Raw genomic sequence first — 7737 nt, 5'->3', positions numbered from 1 at the left:
CTTGTATTTTACGTGGTTTACACATTGCTACAAAAGCACGTGCAGTCATAGATCGAAATAATGATGTTATTGACCAAGCAATGCTATCGTATTTTGAACATTCAGGGCTGTGTCTGCGGGATGAAAAGGTGGTTGAACCCATACGAGTCCGAACAATAGCCCTTTGGTTTTTCGCATTACAAATGTAACCCCCAACCCCCAAACCCCAGCCCCTAGCACCACCCTAAATACTATATATATATATATATATATATATATATATATATATATATATATATATATATATATATATATATATATATATATATATATACATACGTATGACTTCCCAATTTAGAAGCAAATTAAATAACATTTTAATTATTATTTGATGTTGGTGGCCTTTGACATTCCCCCCCCCCCCCCCCCCCCCTGGTCTTCTGGGTCCGGCCCTGCATTAAATTTATTTATAAATTTGGAAAGCACATTCCTGCGGTGTGTGAGGTGATTTGTGTTTATTACTGTGCTACACCTCAGTTGTGTTAAGTTAGGTATGGTATGCTAATATATAATTGATATAATAAGATAAAAATACATAATACATTAGCTAAATTTATTAAATATAATGCACCTACAAGAAAGGGTTACATGTTCTGTTTGTTTACATCTATGTTTAACGGAAAGATTAGACAATGCTGTTACACACTGCAAAACAATAATAACCTTGATTTAGTGAAACAAGCTATAATGGCCTTCACGTAGCCTCAGATCCCAATGTTTTGATATGCAAATGACCTTAGTTATTTATAGGAGAAATAACGTGCATTCAAAAGACACAGAGATTTTTAAAAAGTGGAATTAAGTCAACTTCGTGCATTTTATATGATGATTTGTATATAAAACCTGTCGGGGTTTGGGTTTGTTTTCATGTAAATGCAAAGAAAACAAATATCGAATAGGACATAAACGTAACATTTGCAAAAAACTCTGGGTCTAAATAATTGAACAAGATAATAGTAAACAAACTAAACTTTGAAAGTTCTACTAACACTTTATAAAATATCAATTCTGAAATAGGAAGGTACGACTGTCGATAATACAATGTCAAGATCAAACCGGTCTTAACTCAAGACTCTAGTACCGTATCCTCAACCGAACGTTCTTCGTACAGCGCAAGATTTCTCTTTTAATTTTTTGAGACGAACCCATTTGAAATCGGCAAACGCACGTGTTAACTGAAACTGACAACAGGCTGTCGTTTGTGCTTTGCCGAGCTATGGCGGCACAGGCGACGAATCAAGCGTATACGTTTGACGATATCCGTTCATAGCGAACACACACGACTTTTTCAAAAGTGCATTTGAGCTTGTATTTCACATTTGTACATGATGTTATACTATGGTAACCAGAGAATGTAACTTTAATAGAACAGATAATTACAGAGGAAGGAAGGAAGGAAATGTTTTATTTAACGACGTACTCAAACACATTTTATTTCCGGTTATATGGCGTCAGACATATGGTTAAGGACCACACAGATATTGAGAGAGAATTACAGAGGAATTACTCTAGTTAACTTTTTGGGAAGACCATTTACCTCTATCCTAAATAACAAATTAATAGATTTCGATAGACAGAATAATGTTATCTCAGACGCACAGAAAATATCTGTCCACCATAGTTAAAGTTTGTCTTGTTTAACGACACCACTAGAGCACGTTGATTAATTAATCATTGGCTATTTGATGTCAAATATTTGGTAATTCTGACACGTAGTTATCAGAGTAAACCCGCTACATTTTTCTTAATGCAGCAAGGGATCTTTTATATGCACTTTCTCACAGACAGAAACGCAAATAACACTGCCTTTGACCAGTTGTGGTGCACTGATTGGACTGTCCACTATAGATGCCATTTTTACTTTACAATACTTAATAACAAGAACGCTGAAGAATCGAAATCGCTTTTATTGTTTTTGTGTATATTATAGCAATGCTTTCAATTTTGCTAATAAACCTGTGATATAAAATAACTCAACAGGGCCTGGAGGGTAGAATGTTTACTATAATATGGTCTTTTTATTACAGTGTTAAATGTTGTGTAAACTATAATAATGTACTTTCAGACCTTTTTTGTATGCAAGAACTGTTTATTTCTGGGAGAGGTTTTGTCTCCAGTACTATTTTCTATGTATGTGAATGATTGTAAAATACAGTTGCTATCAAATACCGGCCCCTGATTTGAGATACAAATGCTAAACATATTTTCAATAATGTATGCTGATGACATGGTGCTGCTGGCTGAAACGCAAGAGGGATCTTAAGTATGATTTCACTGTAAATACAACTAAGACAAAGATTGTGGTTTGTAGAAATGGAGATAAAGTACGAAACAATGAGAAATGGTTTTATAACGGTTGCCAAATAGACGTTTTACATTAATTTAATTACCTAAGCATATTATTATTTGACAATGGCAAATTTAGTCGTACACAGAAAAGAGTAGCTGAACAGGGTCGAACAGCTTTATTTTCAGTACTGAATGTGTGTAATAAGAATTGTTTTAATTTAATATTGAAAGAATGCAATCTGTATTCGACATATGTTAATAGTATTCTTAGTAACGGATCTTAAGTGTGTGGTTTTCATCCTCGCCAAGACATTAAACAAATCCATACACAGTTCTGTAAAAGACTATTAGGGGTACAAATAGATCTCGTAATGATTTTGTTTATAGTGAATTAGGACGATTCACAATGTGAAACCAGTGTCGATTAGAATCTTTATATAAAGATGAAGGCGTGAACAGGATTACTTTCTGTTGTTAACCTTTATATAAAGATCAAGGCGAGAACAGGATTACTTTCTGTTAACCTTTATATAAAGATCAAGGCGTGAACAGGATTACTTTCTGTTATTAACCTTTATATAAAGATGAAGGCGTGAACAGGATTACTTTCTGTTGTTAACCTTTATATAAAGATGAAGGCGTGAACAGGATTACTTTCTGTTGTTAACCTTTATATAAAGATCAAGGCGTGAACAGGATTACTTTCTGTTGTTAACCTTTATATAAAGATGAAGGCGTGAACAGGATTACTTTCTGTTAACCTTTATATAAAGATCAAGGCATGAACAGGATTACTTTGTTGTTAATCTTTATATAAAGATCAAGGCATGAACAGGATTACTTTCTGTTGTTAACCTTTATATAAAGATCAAGGCATGAACAGGATTACTTTCTGTTGTTAATCTTTATATAAAGATCAAGGCATGAACAGGATTACTTTCTGTTAACCTTTATATAAAAATCAAGGCATGAACAGGATTTCTGTTGTTAACCTTTATATAAAGATCAAGGCATGAACAGGATTACTTTCTGTTGTTAATCTTTATATAAAGATCAAGGCATGAACAGGATTACTTTCTGTTAACCTTTATATAAAGATCAAGGCGAGAACAGGATTACTTTCTGTTAACCTTTATATAAAGATCAAGGCATGAACAGGATTACTTTCTGTTGTTAATCTTTATATAAAGATCAAGGCATGAACAGGATTACTTTCTGTTAACCTTTATATAAAGATCAAGGCATGAACAGGATTACTTTCTGTTGTTAACCTTTATATAAAGATCAAGGCGTGAACAGGATTACTTTCTGTTGTTAACCTTTATATAAAGATAAAGGCATGGACAGGATTACTTTCTGTTAACCTTTATATAAAGATCAAGGCATGAACAGGATTACTTTCTGTTAACCTTTATATAAAGATCAAGGCATGAACAGGATTACTTTCTGCTAACCTTTATATAAAGATCGAGGCATGAACAGGATTACTTTCTGTTAACCTTTATATTAAGATCAAGGCATGAACAGAATTACTTTCTGTTGTTAACCTTTATATAAAGACCAAGGCATGAACAGGATTACTTTCTGTTGTTAACCTTTATATAAAGATCAAGGCATGAACATGATTACTTTCTGTTGTTAATCTTTATATAAAGATCAAGGCATGAACAGGATTACTTTCTGTTGTTAATCTTTATATAAAGATCAAGGCATGAACAGGATTACTTTCTATTGTTAACCTTTATATAAAGATCAAGGCATGAACAGGATTACTTTCTGTTGTTAATCTTTATATAAAGATCAAGGCATGAACAGGATTACTTTCTGTTAACCTTTATATAAAGATCAAGGCATGAACAGGATTACTTTCTGTTGTTAATCTTTATATAAAGATCAAGGCATGAACAGGATTACTTTCTGTTAACCTTTATATAAAGATCAAGGCGAGAACAGGATTACTTTCTGTTAACCTTTATATAAAAATCAAGGCATGAACAGGATTTCTGTTGTTAACCTTTATATAAAGATCAAGGCATGAACATGATTACTTTCTGTTGTTAATCTTTATATAAAGATCAAGGCATGAACAGGATTACTTTCTGTTAACCTTTATATAAAGATCAAGGCGAGAACAGGATTACTTTCTGTTAACCTTTATATAAAGATCAAGGCATGAACAGGATTACTTTCTGTTGTTAATCTTTATATAAAGATCAAGGCATGAACAGGATTACTTTCTGTTAACCTTTATATAAAGATCAAGGCGTGAACAGGATTACTTTCTGTTGTTAACCTTTATATAAAGATCAAGGCGTGAACAGGATTACTTTCTGTTGTTAACCTTTATATAAAGATAAAGGCATGGACAGGATTACTTTCTGTTAACCTTTATATAAAGATCAAGGCATGAACAGGATTACTTTCTGTTAACCTTTATATAAAGATCAAGGCATGAACAGGATTGAACTTTCTGCTAACCTTTATATAAAGATCGAGGCATGAACAGGATTACTTTCTGTTAACCTTTATATTAAGATCAAGGCATGAACAGAATTACTTTCTGTTGTTAACCTTTATATAAAGATCAAAGCATGAACAGGATTACTTTCTGTTGTTAACCTTTATATAAAGATCAAGGCATGAACATGATTACTTTCTGTTGTTAATCTTTATATAAAGATCAAGGCATGAACAGGATTACTTTCTGTTGTTAATCTTTATATAAAGATCAAGGCATGAACAGGATTACTTTCTGTTGTTAACCTTTATATAAAGATCAAGGCATGAACAGGATTACTTTCTGTTGTTAATCTTTATATAAAGATCAAGGCATGAACAGGATTACTTTCTGTTAACCTTTATATAAAGATCAAGGCATGAACAGGATTACTTTCTGTTGTTAATCTTTATATAAAGATCAAGGCATGAACAGGATTACTTTCTGTTAACCTTTATATAAAGATCAAGGCGAGAACAGGATTACTTTCTGTTAACCTTTATATAAAGATCAAGGCATGAACAGGATTACTTTCTGTTGTTAACCTTTATATAAAGATCAAGGCATGAACATGATTACTTTCTGTTGTTAATTTTTATATAAAGATCAAGGCATGAACAGGATTACTTTCTGTTAACCTTTATATAAAGATCAAGGCGTGAACAGGATTACTTTCTGTTAACCTTTATATAAAAATCGAGGCATGAACAGGATTACTTTCTGTTAACCTTTATATAAAGATCAAGGCATGAACAGGATTACTTTCTGTTGTTAATCTTTATATAAAGATCAAAGCATGAACAGGATTACTTTCTGTTGTTAACCTTTATATAAAGATCAAGGCATGAACATGATTACTTTCTGTTGTTAATCTTTATATGAAGATCAAGGCATGAACAGGATTATCTTTATATAAAGATCAAGGCATGAACAGGATTACTTTCTGTTGTTAACCTTTATATAAAGATCAAGGCATGAACAGGATTACTTTCTGTTGTTAATCTTTATATAAAGATCAAGGCATGAACAGGATTACTTTCTGTTAACCTTTATATAAAGATCAAGGCATGAACAGGATTACTTTCTGTTGTTAATCTTTATATAAAGATCAAGGCATGAACAGGATTACTTTCTGTTGTTAACCTTTATATAAAGATCAAGGTATGAACAGGATTACTTTCTGTTGTTAATCTTTATATAAAGATCAAGGCATGAACAGGATTACTTTCTGTTGTTAACCTGTTATTTCTAAAAATGGATAGGCGGGATTTAGCTCAGTCGGTTGAGCACTTGCTTGAGGTGCTTGTGTCGCAAAATCGGACCACCTCAGTGGATCCGTTCAACTGATTGTTTTTTTCCCCCGTTCCAACCAGTGCACCACAACTGGTCAAAGGCCGTGGTGTGTGCTTTCCTGTCTGTGGGGAAAATGCATATAAAAGATCCCTTGCTGCATTAAAAAAAAGAGTAGAGGTTTCGTCTATTGACTACGAGTCAGAAGTACCAAATATTTGACATCCAATAGCCGATGATTAATATATCAGTGGGCTCTAGTGGTGTCGTTAAACAAAACAAACTTTACTTTTATTTCTAAAAATGGAAGATGAACTGCTGTCACTGTCATGTAATTATCGAATGCTACGAGGTCATCAATATAGCAGAAAGGTATAATTAAACATTTTTGCTACATGTGGGTTCGTTTGTTTTAAAATTGCCAGGGGCCCATTTCACTAAACATCGTAACCGAACCCCACTCCCACCAAATACGGGCCTGTTATATATATATATATATATACATTATAAATAAATAAATAATAATGTTTAAAATAGTTTGTATAAAACACACGCACGCACGCGCACGCACACACACACACACACAACTACACACAACCACACCAGGTCCATAGTGACAACACAACACCGACAAGACAACTTATTTGTACTTAGGGCAGGGAACTAGTTTAGGAGCCTGGTGATCCAGTATAAAATGAAACTATCGGTACACAGTGTTTCTAAAGTGTGGTAAAAACAGTGTGATACAAAATGTGTGTTTAAACAGGGAAATACCGTCCAAGAAATAACTAGAGATTGTCTCGATAACTATTACGTTTCAGACGAATGTGCGTTTTTAGAATGACAAAAAAGCCATTTTGAGCTATTACACAAATCTAGATGACCAGAACCACGTCAGGTGTACGAAAATTAACATTCTAAATAATAAAATTTAAGTACTTTTAATTTAAATTATATAAAAAAAAACCGGCTTTAATTGTGAAAAATACGTGTATAAAAACTAAGGTCTGTCATTTTAAAAGTATCATATTATAGACACAGTTGGTGAGGTCAGAAAGGATTTTATCCCCTGTGCAAGTGCGTGTATGTATGTAATATTTAAACCTGATATAAAAAATATATATTATACAGGTATATTCATATAGATACACACAATATCTGGAGTGAGGGGTGGGGGATTCCTAGTGGAGGAGGGCACACTATATAATTATAATGGGGAGATACAAGCCACATTTTTATTTTTATATATATATATATATATATATATATATATATATATATATATAGAGTTGGTAAAAATAAACCGTACACTTGTATCCCCCTCCCCCTCCCACCGATTCCTACACAATGTGCAGCATAGTTTATAGGCTCGACGTCGTCGGTTCAAACAGTTGAGTTATTATATATATTGGCAAACAGTTGAATCTAGTTCAGTGTTAATTATGTATTAATAACCACGTGTTACGTCCCATAGTTTACGACCGACAGATGTTCACCACGTAGGTAACAAATGCGTAATTAAACTGCTATTGTATATATTGAAACCAAAAAACCCAACTAAGTAACGCATACTAACAACTAACAATTTGTCACGCTATCAGTATCAACAGTTTATTGAAAAA

The sequence above is a fragment of the Gigantopelta aegis genome, chromosome 6, assembly GCF_016097555.1.
Source record: "Gigantopelta aegis isolate Gae_Host chromosome 6, Gae_host_genome, whole genome shotgun sequence".
Lineage (NCBI taxonomy): Eukaryota > Metazoa > Mollusca > Gastropoda > Neomphalida > Peltospiridae > Gigantopelta > Gigantopelta aegis.
The sequence above is the reverse complement of the archived record's forward strand: the minus strand, read 5'-3'. Positions refer to the sequence as shown.